Source organism: Crocuta crocuta, unplaced genomic scaffold (genome assembly GCF_008692635.1).
Source record: "Crocuta crocuta isolate KB4526 unplaced genomic scaffold, BGI_CrCroc_1.0 scaffold190, whole genome shotgun sequence".
NCBI lineage: Eukaryota > Metazoa > Chordata > Mammalia > Carnivora > Hyaenidae > Crocuta > Crocuta crocuta.
The window spans coordinates 9,292,422-9,311,301 of NW_027527955.1; the positions used below are offsets into that span (position 1 = coordinate 9,292,422).

The following is an 18,880-nucleotide window of genomic DNA, read 5'->3' on the forward strand; positions in this document are numbered from 1 at the left end:
CTAATGGGGGGGGGGGTAGAGATTACTTATTTAATGGTTTTATAAAATAAGAGCTATATACTAAGTGTATATGGGGGGGAGATTACTTATTAAATGGTTTTATAAAATAAGAGCTATATACTAAGTGTATGGGAATACTAAAGACGGAGGGGAGGGTTAATATGACCTGCTTTGTGGGTGTGTTAAATCTTGTGTAATGTGAATTTTTATCATCATTTTAATTTTGATTAAATTCAAGGCTCTTGTGGATGATTTAGTATTAGGATGTGCATCTTAGCTTATATCAGAAATTATTATAAAGAAGCCTTGTATAAAGTTGTTTAGAGCCTAGAAAATACTTAATGGAAAAATTTGGTGCCATATTGTCTCTTGACCTGGCTAAGTTTGTTCAGGACAGAATGACCCAATTTCTTACAACTTATTTGTCAAAATCATATAGGGATACCATTTCCTCTGTGATAGCAATCACTTAGCAGCGTGTTAGGAGTTTGTATTGCAGGCAAAAATTTTGAGCTGTATATGATCATTTTACCTTGTGTCATGACTTTAATTATCTTTAGGCTTCATTTAATGAAAGTCCAGGCTATTGTCTGAGGGGTCATGAGTGTGTTTCTAGTATAGTACTTCTGGATAACTCTCTAGGACTTGGTGACTGCAGTGCTGGAAGAGTACGTGTATATTTTTTGCCTCTTTTTTTTTCTTTTTAAGTATTGCTATTTGATAAAGTTGGTTCACAATATTTTCGCTTTTGAGGAGTTATATAGGACTTTGAATTCTGATACACAAGAAGACTATATTCCTAACCCTCATAGTAGCATTCTTTGATGTTGATAAGCGTATGTACTAATGGCCAATTACAGTACTGTTCATCCTGTTATAGTACTGATGTATCAAGTGTTTTTGGTAGAATCACAAAAGGATAATTAGAATTACTGAAAAACTTTTGTTCTGGTTTTAATTTCCTGCAAAGATTCTCCTTAGCCCTGTTTTGCAATAGAAAACTATTCTTACTATGATTCCAGGAACACATGGCTAACTAACTATATTGCTCAATAAAGTAGCCAGAAGAAATCCTGCCAGTACCTTCTTGGCGATGAATGACATTCCAGGAGAGTGTAGTAGTTATTTTTCTCTTCCTTGAAAGTGCTAATAGTAGTATTATCTTTCAAATATTGAGATTCTATATGCTGAAGAATGTTTCTGCATCTCTTTATCAATGTTATGATTGCCCTGGAGGCTAACATTTTAGACAAGATATTTGCACTAAAAAATAAAATGTTGGCTTTTGACATTAAAAGCTTTGCTTTCTTGGGGAAAAGAGTCCAACTTCAGCTCAGGTCGCGATCTCACAGTTTGTGAGTTTGAGCCCCACATCGGGCTCTGTGCTGGCAGCTCAGAGCCTGGAGCCTGCTTCAGATTCTGTGTCCTCCTTCTCTCTCTGCCCCTTCCCTGCTCATACTCCATCTCTCTCTCTCTCTCTCTCTCTCAAAAATAAATAAACATTAGAAAAAAAGTTTTGCCTTCTTATGATATTCCCAGCTTTTTAAGACAAACTAGGACAACTACTTTTATAACTTCTTGGCCAGTGTTTAGAAAGGGCCTGTGTTTGTAGAAAGAGAAATGTCTGAGTAATCTCAGCTCTGCGTTGAAGTGGGTACAGATTAGGTAGGGTCTTATCTTTCAACTTGTCAGTTCTCAAAAGCTGTTGCAGAAGTCCCTTCAGTCTTTGAGATGTGGATTAGTGTTAGTGATTTTTCTGAATCATTCTTTGTAATGTAAATGTTTTTACCTTTTATAAGGATAATCTTTAGGATCTATAATTGTGGTTTATTTAATTCTTTGTGATCTGTACTGATCAAGACAGTATAGAATTTTTTGTTTTGTTTCTTATACCTGAAGTAATTCTGAAACCTCACCTCTCCCACCATCAAATGTTTGAAACCTCACCTCTCCCACCATCAAATGTTTTTATTTTAGTAAAGTCACTAAAAATAACATGTCAAAACTATTTTTAAAAATATGTTTTAATGTTTATTTATTTTTGAGAGAGGGAGTGTGAGCAAGGGAGAGGCAGAGAGAGGGAGACACAGAATCTGAAGCAGACTCCAGGCTCTAAGCTGTCAGCAGCTCAGAGCCAGACGTGGGACTGGAACTCACAAACTGTGAGATCATGACTTGAGCCTAAGTTGGATTGAGCCGACTGAGTCACCCAGCTGCCCCTTGTCAAAACTATTTTAATTATGTCCGTCAAGACTTTTAAAATAGTTGTTTTAAAATAGTTGTTTTTTTCCCAGTACACTTAGAATTTTGGAGCAACTTTTTCTTTTTTAAAAAAACCTGTAAGGAATCTTGAGGAATGTCACTGTAGTATGATAGAATGTATCAAACAGATCTGTGTATAAGTGCACTTTTGAGTTTTCATTCATCCCTTAGCAGTGATGACTCTTCATATTGTTATCTAGGGGCTCAGTAATTTGTGTCTTAGTAGTTTGTGATTTAAATGTTCTAAACATAAGTACAGCATTACTGTTATGTTAGTCTCTATCAATTCAGCTTTCTAAGAACATTTAATAACAATTTGTTGGATACAGGTCATTTGCATTTTCTTTTTAAACCCATATTTTTGGCCCTGTTCTCTCAACCTCTGGATTTATTATTCCTAGTGTGCTATAGAAATGTATACATATACAATTGAAGTTTGAAAATCTGTAAATAATATGTATATATGTACATAATATATAAAAATATTATGTGTACATTTATATACCTATATAAACAAAATATATATATGTTGAAAATATGTAAATCATAATACAAATTTATATTTAAGTTAATGAAATGTTTGAGTCTAGTAACCTGTAGCGAATTTCAGCAACACATTCGCAGTACTCTTATTGATTGAATATATCTTTTTTCAAGGGCTTGAGGAAAGAAAAACTCTTTAAGGATGAATTGCCCCTAGCCAGACATTTCAGTAGAATAATTTTTTTTTAAATACTGGCTGATTACTCTTTAATGAATCTGTATGGCTACAATAACTAATCTATTATCTAGAATTCTGTAGTAAGATATATCAAAATAGTTTTTATTCAGAAGGTGAAGCAATTTCACCGTGCATTTGTTAGCATGTCAGAACCAATAAGCAATCAGAGATGCTATACATGGAAGGAAAATTTTATTTAGAGATGTTTCTATTAGTCTTCCGACTGTGGCTCTTCCATATGTAGACTACTATTATACTTGGAACATTAATTTCCATATGGCTGCATCAAAATTACCTAGGGTATTTTGTAAAATATTTATGGCTCAGCTCTAATTCTGGAAATTTTAGTTCAGTTGATCTGGACAGCAATCTGGGAATCTGTATTTTTGAAAATGCCCTAGTTGATTCCGATACACCTATTTGAAAACCATAGTTTTAGAATACAGTATAATTACAAATATATGTATTTTAAACTATAAAAAACACATTTGAAGGTGGACAGCTTTAGCAAAACACCTTACCATTTTTGACTTAAAACGCCAGCAAAATATTTTAAGAAAAGAATTGTTGACCTTTGGAATTATTAAACTTGGGAATGGGTTTCCCAGGAATATGGAATAGGTCTTCTGTGAATATTTTTTACTGTGTTTGATACGATTTAGAATTGATTATTGGATAGCCCTGAAATACTAACTTGTGTGCTGACCACGCAGTCTATAATAACTGCTTTTATGGTATGCTGAATTGAGGAGGACTCTTACCCTAAATGTGAGATGAGGTAGGGGAGGAGAAGATAAGAAAAAAGGGATAATTAATTCATAATGTCTATCATATGCTTGCTATCACTAACTTAAGGAGTTTTTATCCAAAGGACTGCATAATATCTGTTGTTCTTATTATGCTTTATTCCTGGTGTGGATGTCCATAGCTAGCATTATTTAAAAATAAAATAATACACACACACACATATAACACGTACACACACACACTTGACTCAGAATAGGGCAATTTATAAAGAATTGGTGATAGTTACACTTATTTTTGCTTTCTAGAAAGTTCTTGCTAAAATACCTTTCTGTAATGAATTGTTCTGATTTTGAATTCTTAAAGTATATTTTTAGATTAGTTCATCAATAATTTTGTGTGTGTGAGGCATAGTGACTTTTCTTGTGTATAAGAATAGGGGCACACCGTACATTTATATTTAGTATGAGTATGTTCTGGGTACTGGGGATATAAAGATGAAATTAAGCAAAGCTCTTGCCCCTAGAAGACGTATTTGAAGATAGGCAAGTAAATAAGCGTTTGTAATACACTGAGATAAATCTCATGGCAGAAATAAGAGCTTCTGAGCATAGACAGGGGAACTAAGTTATGAGAGATGAGTAAGAATTGAGCCATGCCATTTTAAGAGGAGGGAATAGTGTATGAAAGTATGGAGGCATGAAAACAGTATTTAGGGAGACTTGAAATGATATGAATGGAGTATGGAAAGCATAAGCAAGAGGAGTATGCTTGCCTTGAAATGTCAGTGGAAGCCAGGAGAACCACCCTAAGGAGACTGGACATCGTTCTGTTATCTTTGCAGAGAAAGTATGGTAGGTGTTGAACAGCAGTGAGTCACATGATCAGATCTGCAGTTTAGTAAGCTCACTCTGCCTGCAAGGTTGAAAGAAGTTAGGTTGAAGGATGGTAAACTGGGAAGAATTCGCAAACTACATGAAATAATCCATGAAAAACTTGGGGTGTGCTAAAACGAAGCCAGTGCTGGATAGAAAGGCAGAAATGTGAGAGATCTGATAGGTATGTTGAGTAGGCAGGTCTTCGGATATGGTAAAGTAGGATAAAGACTGCAGCTTTTGACCGGGCTTCCAAACTGGGGTCCAGGCTTGGGGTTTAGAGGGTTCAGTGAATTCCCTGAAAGCGTACTAGACCTGGTCCAGTTGTGCAGTTATCCACATTTTTCTGGGGGAGAGAGGTCTGTAGCTTTAACCATATTCTCAAACAAGTAAAAAAGTAAAGACAGCCTAGTTGTATTTTGAAGTTTCCAGCTTGAGATCTGTGTGGATGTTGGTAGTGTTAACTGAATTGGGGATATTGGGTACATGTTAGAAAGAAATAGAAGATAATTGTTTGATAAAGTATCTTGAGGGTACCAGTGTTTTAAAGGAGTTACAAGCCAACTCTTAAAACAGTAGTTCAAAGACTTTTTCTTGCCTCTTAACATTATGTCCTAAGAAGTATTTTGTATTTAAAAACAAAGAAATCGAGTTTTATCTCTAGATTTTGTATTTTGAAGCAGATTAAATAAGTAAATCTTCAGTCATTTTATTACTTATCAGGTCCTTACATTTTTAAATTTAAGTCAGAGATGTGAACATTTAAAATTGCTTATTTCAAGTAAGTGTGAACATTGAAATTTAGAATGCTGGGACAAGATCATTGCGTGTGTGAGGACACCTTGTACGAGTGTGAAGTCCATTAAAGAGGATACAAGCCCAATATGTAAATAAAGAATAGTTGTAGATTGGCTTTAACTGCATTAGCAGTTTTCTTCTGATTAAACTCAGTTCAAGTCAGCCTGTTAGATGTATTTTATGCCTAAGTCAGATTACCATTTGAGTATTGGTCTCCTGGTGAGGCACAATCCCAAAGCCACAGGCTGTTAGTTGTTTATAAATACCTTCATTATACTTACTTAGCTGTGTTCCATAAATAGTTATTTTTTGTAAACATTCATTTTCAATTCTTTTCAGTGTAATAAAATATAAAATTTTCTACATTTGTGTAGTAGGAATAAACTTTGTGCAGTGATGGGAACTATGGTCTTTGCATCAAGGCAAGGCTGCATTTTGATCTAGACAAGGCTGTTTTGGTTTATTTTTCCCCACGCTCTGTCTTTTCAGGTTGAATTACTGATTTTTCCCCCTTTGTTTTGTTTGTTGTGGTTTTGATGTTTTTTTTCCTTTCAGCTAAAGGAGCAGCCCAGTGGTTTTCAAGAAGTGCCAAAGTGCACTGACTGTCTCATGATGACTGGTGCCTCAGGGAGGGTCATGATTCCTGGATACAGGATCGACCTGATCCTGGATGTCACTTCAAGCAGTCAGATCGTGGGGAAAAGCCTTGTCTAATGGCTAGCCTTCCTCAAAAGTCTGATGCTAGTCATCTCGGAAGGCCTCAGAAAAAGCCTTAAAGGTGAGCAGAGTAGAGTGTAGTTCTCTCTGGGGGCTGTGACTATTTGTTGGAGAATATGATTCAACATAGAATGACAACCCTAACTTGACAAATCCAGGTTCAACTGGTAAATTAACTTTAGTTTAACAATTGTTGGTGATGACGATCAAGCCCCAACTTTCGAGTTGTTAGAAACTAATAACCTCTTAACTTTAAGATCTGTAAGGGGAGGAGTTTGATATATCCTGGGCCCTTCAGAACCTTAGGTTAGTATCTGTTGTCTTTAATGGAAGCAGCCTACTGTCATAGCTAAGGAACATTTTGGTTATGAAATCACATTATAAGTACAGATTAAAAAGAATTCGCTAGTGAGGTAATCTCTTAGTTTATATATTTATCATGTATTGATTGTATATCAAGCAATTGGGCTTCAAGATTTGACAAATTTGCATTTGAGTTGTCTATTATAATTTTTTAGAAAACTTAACTACCTTTGAAGCAGTTTATGTAGCTTGTATTTTATTGCATTCAACTTGAATATTAGGACTGTTGCATTATTTGAATAACATTTTTATCTCCATAAAAAGATATTTTAGAGATGCTTTGAGCATTTTGTTTTGGAAAATGTTTAATTCTGGGCTTCTTTGGTTGCCAAATTTTCAAGTAAACTCTAAAATTTGTCCGAAGACTCAATAGGGTTTTTATCTTTTTTTTTTTTTTCTGTTGTTGAGTTGCCTGTATTAGTAAAAATGAAAAACTGATATGGGCATGCACTATCCCCAATGTTTGTACATTTTTATTTTTAGATATAGATGTATAAATGTGTATGTAATATATATTATATATATTATATACATACCTTGTACTAACATTAGAAAATAACTACAAAAATAGAAATTTTAAAAGATGAGATGAAAAGACTTATACAGAGGAAATTCTGACATTTTCTTTCCTCACATCATGATGTATACCAGGAGTTTGCAAACTTAAAGGGCCAGTAAACATTGTAGGCTTCTCAGCCCAAATGATCTGTTAGAACTACCCATTTCTGTTGCTGTAGGGCAGAAACAGCCATAGACAATGTGTTAAACGAATGAGCATGGCTGTCGTCAATAAAATTTTATTTACCAAAACAAGCATGGGATGGATTTGGCTGGTGGGCCATAATTTGCTGGCCTCTGGAATATATCTTGTTTTGTAGACCACTGAATTGTGTTATACTACTTCTAGGTCCTTTTCACCATGAGTTTGAGTGCAGTTGATCTTCCTTAATGAAGTGAGCAGAAAATGCTAGGGGTCAGAATGTATTCTTCAGTTGAACAAATACTTATTGAACACTAGTGATGTTCAGACAAAAGGTTGGGTGCTGGGAGCACAAGTTAGGTGACAGAGAGGTCAACAGGTCATGGCATAAGAAGTAATATGATTATAGCACAAGCTGCTGAGAAAGTGAGGGTGACACTGGGAAATGGTGTCTTGGGTTGGACTTTGAAAGATTAATTAGGTTTGTGAAGCAGATGAGGGCAAAGGCATAAAAGGAAGTAGATAGTGCAAGGCATAGAGAGAGTAGAGGACCCATATATACCTCAGTACTGATAGTTGGCAGAGTGTTCAGGAAAGAAGCAGCAGGAAATGAGAGTAGACAGATGGCAATGGCCTGTTGCGTATGCCCTGCCAAGGGATGTGGACTGTCTTAGAGGTTGATGGTAATAACCATTGAAGAGATTTTAGTATATAGGAGATCAGATTTGGATTTTAGATAGATAGTAGCAATAGTGTAGAATAAAAAAATTGTAGGTAATTTTGGCACTTTTTTTTTAACCTTCTTATAAAAGAGGACAAAATTGTTTGTGGGTTGTTTTATGCCAGATATAAAATAAAGGAACTTGGAATAATATTGAGCAATAAAAAGAAATGGACTACTGACTTGCTGGGTAACATGGCTGAACCTCCAAAACATTATGCTAGATGCAAAAGACCTCGTATTATATGATTCTCTTTTTATGGTTTGTTGGTAAAGTAGATTAGTGGTTGCCTGGGGTGGGCTGCAGACTGCACATGAGGATGAGGGATCTTTCTGAGGTCTGGAAGTGTCCTAAAACCGGATGGTAGTGATGGTTATACAACTATGCAAATTTACTAAAAGTAATTAAATTGGACACTTTTAAAATGGGTGAATTTTATGGTGGGTAATTATTTTTCAATAAAGTTGTTAAAAAATTATCTAAGAGATCTTCACTGGGACACCTGGATGGCTCAGTCGGTTAAGATCTGACTTCGGCTCAGGTCATGCTCTCACGGTTTGTGGGTTCGAGTCCCGTGTCGGGCTCTGTGCTGACACCTAGCTCAGAGCCTGGAGACTGTTTCAGATTCTGTGTCTCCCTCTCTCTGACCCTCCCCTGCTCACACAGTATCTCTCAGAAATAAATAACAAACATTAAAAATTAAAAAAAAAATTAGACCTCACCATTGAAATTTGTTGGAGTAAAACTTTGTGAAAGAAATATTTTCATAACGTTGATTGCCAAGTAATTGTCTTTCCTCTGAACAGATAACTGTTCTTAAACTACTAGATCAAGAAAAAAAAGTGTTTTTTTTTTTAACTTAGGTAACTATGTGGGAACTACCAACGAAATTAATCAACTAAATTTTATAGAATTCCCTTTGACTAATAATTTCTTAATTTTCCCTTCCTTATTAAATTTATGAGAATTGTCTTAAATGCTTATATTGGATAATAATATTAAAAAGCTAGAAATTGGGGTGCCTGGGTGGCTCAGTTGGTTAAGCATCTGACTTCGGCTCAGGTCGTGATCTAGCTCACTGCTCATAGGTTCGAGCCCCTCATCAAGCTCTGTGCTGACAGCTTGGAGCCTGGAGCCTGCTTTGGATTCTGTCTCACCCCTACCCCGCTTGTGCTCTGACTCTCTCGCTCTCAAAAATAAACATTACAAAAAATAAAAAATAAATAAAAAGCTAGAAATAGCCTAAGAGAAATGTACTTGATTATTTTCAAGGAAATAATGGCTAAAGAAAGAACCTGAAGTAAGATGATTTTAATTTTAGTTGTTTTTCCATAATTTTAATAGTCATTGAAAATGATTGAAAAGGGGGCACCTGGGTGGCTTAGTCGGTTAAGCGTCCGACTTTCGCTTAGGTCATGATCTCGCGGTTCGTGGGTTCGAGCCCCGCGTCGGGCTCTGTGCTGACTGCCAGCTCAGAGCCTGGAGCCTGTTTCAGTCTGTGACTTCCTCTCTCTCTGACCCTCCCCTGCTCACACTGTCTCTCTCTCTCCTAGAAATAAATAAAAATATTAAAAAAAGTAAATGATTGAAAAGGATAGAAAGCAATTGAAAAATGGTTAATTAAAATAATTCGTTGAGGGCTTACTATATGCTAGGCACTGTTTCTTAGAAACAGATTCTCATTATGTTACTTTCTTTAATTCCTGGCTGCCAAAATAATTTATATTGAATGTAAACATTGAGAAAATATGTGTAAGGCTTAATTTTGTGACTTTTCATTGTTTCAAGGTAATTTCATATCTCAAGTCCCAGCTATGTGAGAGTGAGAAAAATGAATCTTAGTAGAGCTGATTCTCAGTTGAGAGGCATAGGTAGGACTAGTCTGTTGTTTTTTTCTTTTTACTCCAGGTTTATTGCTTCTTAGACTGTAGTGTAGGATTTAAAAAGAAAACGCTGTACAGTACTGTATAAGGATAGATGTCTAAATCAATGGATAAATTGACAGGTCAGAAATAAACCCATACATTTATGGTCAGTTGATTTTTCCTGTTATCCCCAAATTCCATTTCTTGGTATGTATCCAAGAGAAATGAAAATAAGTCCACATAAAATGTCTTAACATTATTTATAATAGCTAAAACGTAGATACAACCCAGTGTTCATTAACTGATGAACAGATGAACAAAATGTGGTATATACATTCAATGGAATGCTAATTAGCCTTAAAGGGAATGAAATTCTGACATAGTACAACATGGCCAAACCTTGAAAACATGCTAGTGAAAGAAGCTGGATACAAAAGCCTATTTACTGCATGATTCCATTCCTATGAAATCCTTAGAATAGGCAGTTCCATTGAAACAGAAATATATAGTTGGTTGCTGGGGTTGAGAGTAAGAGTTGGTGCTAATTCATATGGGATTTCTCTTTTGGGTGATGGATGTGCTCTGTAATTAGGTAGTGGTGATGGTTGTATAACTCTGCCTCCCTGGTTCAGCCATTCTAAAAGAATGAAATAAAACAAATGGAAAAACTTGTGTCTTTACCCCCATGTACCCTATTTCCCTCTCTAGTGATTTTCTTAAATCTTATTTCCTTTTGTAGCAAATTTAGAATTTACTTCTGATATCTCCTTGACTTCCCTGCCTTCTTTTTATTCTTTAATCTGTTACATTCTGGCTTCTTCATTCTTAATAAGGTCAATAATGCCTTCTCATTTTCCAGATTCATTCATTGGTTTTTGAGTTTTCTATTTCATGAGGTTCTGCCCGCATTATTGAACATTCTTTCTTAAAAGTGGCTTCTGGGTTTACATTTTCCTGGCTTTTATTTGGCTTTTGGTTCCATTTAACCATCGATCTTGCTTTATGCCTGTCTGTCCCCTTACCCTTATTAGATTTTTTTTTTTTTTGCCTTTGTATTTGACATACTTTTGTCAGGGAATTTCATTTATTCCCACAGCTTCATCCATCAATATATACAGATTTCCATCTCTAAACAGATTACCAAGATGTGTTTTGCTAGCACCCTCTTGCGGAGGGTGTGTGTATGTATTTTTGAGATATAATTGCCAACACATTAGTTTTGGATGTACAACATAATGATGTGATATTTTGTATATTTTATGAAATAACTCCAGTAAGTCTAATTAACATTATTATATAAATTTTTTTTCTTGTGATGAGAGCTTTCAAGCTCCACTTTCTTAGCAACTATCAAATATGCAATGCAGTATTAACAATAGTCACCATGCTGTATATGACATCCCTCTGGCTTCTTTATTTTATGATTGGAAGTTTGTACCTATTGACCCCTTTCACCCATCTTGCCTGCCCCCAACTGCCTTTATCTTTCTCATTGATTTTTGATGCTAAGTACATAGGCATTCTCCCTTTCCCTTTATTTCCTACTGTACTCCCTTTACCAGGCATAAAAGGCCCTTTATGATTTGATCCCAACTTTTCCCATGATAATTTGGTTTACACTCTATCTGAGTGCTTCACCAACACCAAAATGTTGTTCACTGAGTTCATCACACTTTATCGGCACCTATTCCATAATTCTGGGATGCTTCCTATCTCTTCCTACTTTTCTCTTTCTAAAACCTGCTCAGTATTTGTTGGGACACTGGGCAAATGCTACCTTCTGTAAAGCTTTTAGGCATTTAGTCACATTTTCTTCTCTGTACTTCTAGGGCTTAATTCTTGTCATTCTTACCCTGGTTTATATTCATTCTGTTACTTGTTAACTTCTACTGCCACTAGATTTTGTGGTGGGCTATTGCAGGCTTTTTAATTGGGAAACTCCTATCTTCTAACTTATTTCTTTGATAGTTTTTTTCCCCCATCTGTGTCTCTATTCTGAATTCTGAATTTATCCATTACTGTTATCATCATTGTTATTCTTATTTATCTTTTCTGTCCTTCTTTCATCTCTGTTCTTGGAGTTTTCCTTAATTGGGTTGGTAAAGGCCTTGGCCTTTGTTAAAGTTTATATATTGTTTTGTTGAGTTGAAATTTGCATGACATAAAATTAATCATTTTAAAATGATCAATTCAGTGACATTTAGTAAACCTTTCCTTTCTAATAAAAACTCATACTGGGAAGAAATCTAAAGATGCTATAACAGAGTGCATTGGTTCTTTTATCCCAAGCAGCACATTCTAGGATAGTAGATTTCTTGCATATACCTTTTCTCAACCAGATAAGTTCACTTTAGGTATTTTTGGCTGTGAACACTGCCCATGGAAATAATCAGAAAAATAATTGAGGATTATGACTTTGAAGGGTAAAACCTTAGAAAAAGGAAGTTGAAGGTCTAAGTCTTGAGTCTTAGAGCTATTCCTACATCTGCTGGAAAAGAGGAAACAAATGAAATTAAAGGCCTGATCCTAGTTATGTGGGTTTATTGTTGTTGTTGTTGTTTGTTCTAAGGAAGAGCTAAGGCTGTGTTATATTTGAGGAAACAAATTTAAGAAATACTCAGTTTCACCAAAAATTATGTTTGAAGCTTTTTTCCATCCATGTTATGTTAACAAATCTGAGTAATTGGGATTAGAGTGGGACTTGATCCTGGGATGCTAGCTTTCTATTTATTAAATCACAAAGGCATTTATCATTAGTTTGATTTAGAATGTGTGCTTCTCTGCCTTTAATACACATGTCGTGCTTCTCTGCATATTCTACAACAAAGCAAACACTGACAGGCATCTAGTTGAACCTTCAAGGATTCTGAAAGTCTTCTGGCAAGTTTATTTTGTAAGGGTATTGGTTTGGCTCCTGTAATTGAACAAAAGTAACAGTGGCTTTTAAAAAAAAAAATGGAAAACTTTTTCTCTCACATCAAAGACAGAACTGGTAGGTTGCCCGGGAGGTACGGTGGTTTTGCTCCAAACTGTTGTCTAAGTCCCAGGTTCCTTCGACTTTTTTGCTTTGTCTTTTTTTTTATGTGTAGAGTTGATAACTGGTTTTACAATGCACTCTACCTAGTTCAATGCTACAAATGAATTTCAGCCTTGGGAAGGAGTAAAGAATATGGAGGGTAGGCAGCCACCTAATGTGAGCGTGTCATTGAAACTTGTATACAGCAGCTCCAAGCAAAGTCCGTCATCCAGAACTTGACCACACTTCCTGTGAGGCTGAGTGGAGAATGTAAATTCTTATAATTCCAAAAACATTTTCTTGTGCTGTGCCCCTTTGCAGTTAATTTCTGTCATCATCTCCTGGAAACAACTGATCTGCTTTCTGTCACTGTGTCTGTTTGTCTGTCTCCGTCAATCTATCTAGTTTTGCCTTTTCTAGAACATCATATAAATGGACTCATGAATATATGTAGTCTGTTCTGTCTGGCTGCTTTTGCTTAACATAATGCTTTTGCAATTCATCCACACTGCTGCATACATCAGTGGTTTGGTCCTTTTTATTGTTAGGTAATAATCCAGTGTCTAGCTGTACTACAGTTTGCTCATCCAGTCACCAGATAGGTTTTTCCATTTATTTTGATCATTATGAATAAAGCCACTGTGTACATTGGCTTATTGGTCCTTCTGTGGACATAAGTTTTCATTTCTCTTGAGCATATCCTTAGGTGTACAGCTGGGAGGTGATAGGCTAAGTGTATATATAATTTTATAAGAAGCCGCCAAACTGTTTACTGGGGTGGCTGTACTAGTTTTGCATTCCCACCAGGAATATATGGGAGTTCTAGTTGCTCTACATCCTTACAACACTTGAATTTTTTCAGTCTTAAATTTTAGACAACATAGTGGGTGTGTAGTGGTACTTTATTTTGGTTTTAGTTTGCGTTCCCTCATGACTAATGATGAATGATGTTGAACATCTTTTCATGTATTTATATGTCATCTGTATATCTTCTTTGGTGAAGGAAGTGTTCTTTTGCCCATTTTTTTGTTGGATTGTCTTTTTAGTACTGAATTTTAAGGATCTTTTACATATTCTCGATACAAGTCCTTTATTAGATACATGATTAATTTTTTCTTTTATAGTGTGTGCTTTCTGTATCCTGTTATAGAAATTTTTGCCTAGCCCAGTGTTACTAAGATTTTTCTCCTATATTTTCTTCAAGGAATTTTATGGTGTAAGCTCTTACTTTCAGAGTCATGTCCATTTAGAATTTTTATGTCTCATGGGAAGAAAGTATTGAGATTTCATTTTTTGACACATCATTAACTAATTGTATCAGTACCATTTGTTAAAAATATAATCCTTTCCCCAGTGCACTACTGTGGCATCTTTGCTGAAAGTCAATCAGTTGGCCACTTGTGTCTGTTTCTGGGCTTTCTATTCTATTTTGATTTTGTGTCTGTCTTTTGCCAGTACAACGCTGTCTAGTTTATTGGTTTTATAAGCCTTGAGGTCAGTTATAAGTCTCCGACATTTTTTTTTTTTGCCCAAAATTGTTTTGTCTATTGTAAGTGTTTTTGAGTTTCCATATCATTTTAGAATTAATTTGATAATTTTTAATAGAAAGCCTACCACAATTGTTTAAGTAAGCTCTATGCCCTATGGAGGGCTTGAACTTACGACTTGACCTCTGAACAAAATCAAAAGTTCCATGTTTGACTACTGACTGAGCCAGCCAGGTAGCCTACCTGCTGTAGTTTTGATTGGAATTACATTGAATATGTGAGTTAACTTGGGAAAAGTCAACACTTTACATTATTATTCTAGTCCATGGAGACGGTACATATCTCAGAATTTTTAAGGCTAATTTTTCTCATTAGTGTTTGTAGTTTTCGTATATGTAATTTACATATATGTAATTTTCATATATTTTGATGCTATTAATTGGTCTTTTTACTTTCAATTTCTGATTGTTTGTAGCACATAGAAATACAGTTGATTTTTGTATCTATGGCTTTCCTAAATTCACTTATCATGTAGCAGCTTTTTCTAGATTTTTTAGCATACAAAATCATGTTGTTTGTGAATATAGACAGTTTTACCTCTACTTTTTCAATTCTGATTGCTTTTTTGTTTCCTTTTCTTGCCTAAATGTACTGGTAGAAGTGGTGAGAAAGGACATTTTTGCCTTGTTCCTGATCTTGGGGGATGGGGTGGTGAGTCAAACCTTTCACCATGTAAGTGTGATGTTAACTGTAGGTTTTTTGTCTATTCCTTTTATCGGATTGTGGAAGTTCTCTTTTGTTCCCAGTTTGCTAAGTTATTATTATTTTTAAATCATGAATGGGTATTGAATTTTGTCAAATGTTTTTAATGCATATGTTCAGATCATCATATGACTTTTTAAATTTTATTACTATAGTGAATTATTGATCAATTTTTGATGTAAACCAACATTGTGTGTGTGTGTCCTTGTTGTATATTGTATAGATTAGAAAGCTGATATACAAAAGTTGTGATGTAAAAGTAAACAATCACAGGAACCCAGAAAGCAGTATTTTGAATCATTGCTATAAAGTCAGGCAGAAAAACAGATTTTAGTAAGGTGACAGTATATGGCACAGTGTAAACATCAGATGGGAATCCAGATAAGTAACAAGGATGTGGCAAAATGGGAGATTGTGGGTTTAAGTCTTGTTTTTTCCTAAACCTGCAATAATTTGGACACATGTATCCATCTCTTTGTGTCAAGGTTTCCTTACCCTCCTCCCACCCCCAAATGATAATTCTATATTTCTTTGATTCTAAGAAGCATTATCTACCCATTCCCTACCCTCTTCAGCTTTTCTGAAATCAGGAGAAATGTGTTGACTTTCAGCAGGGAGGTAACCTGTGATGGACTCGTATTTGGTCATGCCTATATCATTGCAGGTTTTAGGTTTAGGTGTGGGTCATTCAGGTCTCACTCAGTCTGAACTGTTGGCTTATTTGCTTTGCTAGCATCTCGTGTCAGGTGAAATTTTTTTAAAAAATTACTATTTTTGAGAGAGAGAGAGAGAGGGAGGGACAGAGAGAGAAGGAGATACAGAATCTGAAGCAGGCTTCAGGCTCTAAGCTGTCAGCACAGAGCCCGACGTTGAGCTTGAACCCAGGAATGGTGAAATCATAATCTTAACCCAAGTTGGATGATTAACCGACTGAGCCACCCAGGCGCCCATAGGTGAAATTTTTATATTCTACTTAAAAGAGTTAAAGTATTTCAGTTTAACATGAACATTTAGCTAATAGATTTACAGAAGCGCTAGTAAGTAAAGGTAAGATTTCCTTCTCATTCTCATTTTCTTTTCATAAAGTCTTTTATTACATTAAAAAATTAAATTTTTTAATGTTTTTTTTTTTTTAATTTTTGAGAGAGTGTGTGCACAGAGGAGGGGCAGAGAGGGAGACAGAGGATCCGAAGCAGATTCACACTGACAGCAGCAAGCCCAATGTGGGGTGCAAACTAACAAACCATGAGATCATGACCTGAGCTGAAATCAAATGCTTAACTGACTAAGCCTCTCAGGCACCCCAATTACTTGCATTTTTAATTGTGTTCACTCACATATGTCCAATTTTTAAAAACTACTGTGGAACTTTCAAATATATATACAAGTAGGAAAAATAAAATAATAAACATAAAGGACCCTTACCCAGCTTCATTTGTTATACATATTTTGTTGGTCTTGTTTTTATCTGTTCTGCCCTAACCCCCAATACACATTTTTGGGGCAAATAATTTAAAGCAAATTCCAAACACTATCATTTCATTTGTAAATACTTCTGTATGTCTCTTTAACATCTAAGGACAGCAAAATATATCTATCTACATCAGCAAAGTTCTGTACTCTAATGAAACTTAAATATATTTTAACATTTTGTTAAATTTAAATTTGATTTTTTTTTTTTTTTTTTGAGTAAACTCTAGTCCAGTGTGGGGCTCAAACTCCCGTTCCCCAGATCAAGTCACATGCTCTACCCACCTAGCCATCAAGGTGCCCTTAAATCTAATTTGAAAAAATAGTTAAGTTTTAAATGATTAAGTTAAATTTACTTTTACTTTTAATAAACTTATCTTTATAGTTCACCAAAAATTATAAGGGGTCCAATAAATAATAGAGTCTAATATCCAATCTGTATCCCAGTTTCCTTAATTGTATCACAAGTGAGCTGACAGTTATTTGAATCAGAATCCAAACACGGTTCATATTATTACATCTGATTGCTATGTATTTTTAACCAGAAGTTTCACAGAAGTTTAACAGAAATTTGGATTCCTAATTCTTGCTTGAAAATTTTTAAAGTACTTCTTTCTGTATGATGAATTATGCTTGAAATGAAAAAAATATGATACATAGAATAGGCATGCAATGAATAGGCGATGCAAATAAAGGCAGATGAAATTGCCAAATTTTTGAAAGTAAAACTTTCCCCGATCATGAAGAACTATTACAGATGAATCAAACATTTGGCCAAAGTCAACTTTTTAAAGAGAGGCATTATATTATCTTATAGTTTCTAATTGAAATAGAAATAACAATCAAATGGAAATGCAAATGAAAACACTGGTAGTCTTTGATATACCTTCAGACTAATACTCTTAAAACTAAAGGTGCCAAACAGGCTATAAAATATGACTCTGTTGTTCCACTTAACTTATAAAAGCCAAAATGGATTCAGAAGAACCTCTAGACCCAGTATGGGGAAGACTTAGACTCAAACTCTATGATACTGAAACTCAAACTTAGTGGTACGGAAAAAGAAGGGGTTATGAAGCTGTATGGATAATTGTGTGCTGTTGTTGGGGAAGATTGTTATATACATTTAATGTCAGCTTTTGTGAACCAAAGAAATATGTTATATTGATGATATGCCTTAGAATGAGAAGTTATAAGTAATAGCTGTGTTAGAGAGTTGAATGAGATGATTTAAGCAGGATATTTACTTGAAAACCTGGCACAGAGTTTAGCAAATGATGAATTGTCAGCCTGTTAACTTCCTGTCTGATTTGGGGCAGTATTTGGTATGAACAAGATGTCTTTAAGCTGTTTTTTCTCTGCCTTTTTTTAATGTTTTTTATTTATTTTTGAGAGTCAGAGAGAGACAGCGTGAGCAGGGGAGGGTCAAAGAGAGAAGGAGACACAGAATGTGAAACAGGCTCCAGGCTCTGAGCTAGCTGTCAGCACAGAAACTGACGCGGGGCTCGAACTCACAAACTTTGAGATCATGACCTGAGCTTATCTTGACCTAAGCCACCAAGACACCCCTATCTGCTTGATATTATCAAGAAAAGTTGATTGTTACTTTTAGGGGGTACAGTCTGTTTTCAGAAGATAAGGACATCTGTAACTTACTGTAGAAAGTTTTTTGATATGTTTGATATGTGCTAGGTGTTCTTAATTAACCCAGAAAATAACGACCCTCATAATGATTCAGAAAGCGTTTACTATTTTTCATTTTTAGTTTCTTTACTAACATGCTTTAAATTAAACTTCTGACCTAATACTTTATCATTGATTATAGTTTTAATGTTGGATTCTTTATAATTTGAGATATTATTTAAAAATTATGAGTAGTTATATGTTATTGTACATCTTTTTAAAAAGCTCTTCTGGTTGTCTGTGTATTTGAAATTCAGTTTTGTAGTTTAAAAAATTATGCTTTATAAAGTACTCTGGTCATTTTGAGCATATTAAGTCATTACTTTAATAGTAGAGATAGAGAAAGTATCAGGGCCTTAGGACATAACATATTCTACATTTTTTCATCTATAATTGTTTTTGGTATCAGTCCCTTGCTTTTTGCTTTCATTAACTTATTTCTTCCTCTCGTTTCTATTCCTTTTGACATCAGTTACCTTGGTGCTTTTCTATTATAACTATTACATTAGCTTCCTAATTTTTATTGATATTTTTCAATCTGTCATACCATGGCAGTAATTATTCTAAAGCACACCACTTGAGTGCATTAGTCTGTTGTTCAAAATGTTTTATTGCTTTCTGTTGTCCACTAGATTAGGGCCCTTCACAGCTTAGCCAGTCACCTTACTTTTCTATACATTTATTCATTCAGCCAT

At 35.0% G+C, this 18,880-nt stretch overlaps 1 protein-coding gene across 2 annotated transcripts in view; it reads left to right on the forward strand.

Annotated features, from left to right (window-relative positions):
• The window catches only part of INTS6 (integrator complex subunit 6), an 83,189-nt gene that overhangs the window by 24,064 nt on the left and 40,245 nt on the right, over window positions 1–18,880 (forward strand). The window contains exon 1 of one of the 2 annotated variants that reach the window (XM_077752596.1): window positions 6,058–6,178. The exons of the other annotated variant lie outside the window; for it this stretch is intronic. The gene's annotated coding sequence lies outside the window, so the exon portion shown is untranslated. Of the gene's footprint in view, window positions 1–6,057; window positions 6,179–18,880 lie in introns of those variants that run through there. 2 annotated transcript variants of the gene reach the window in all.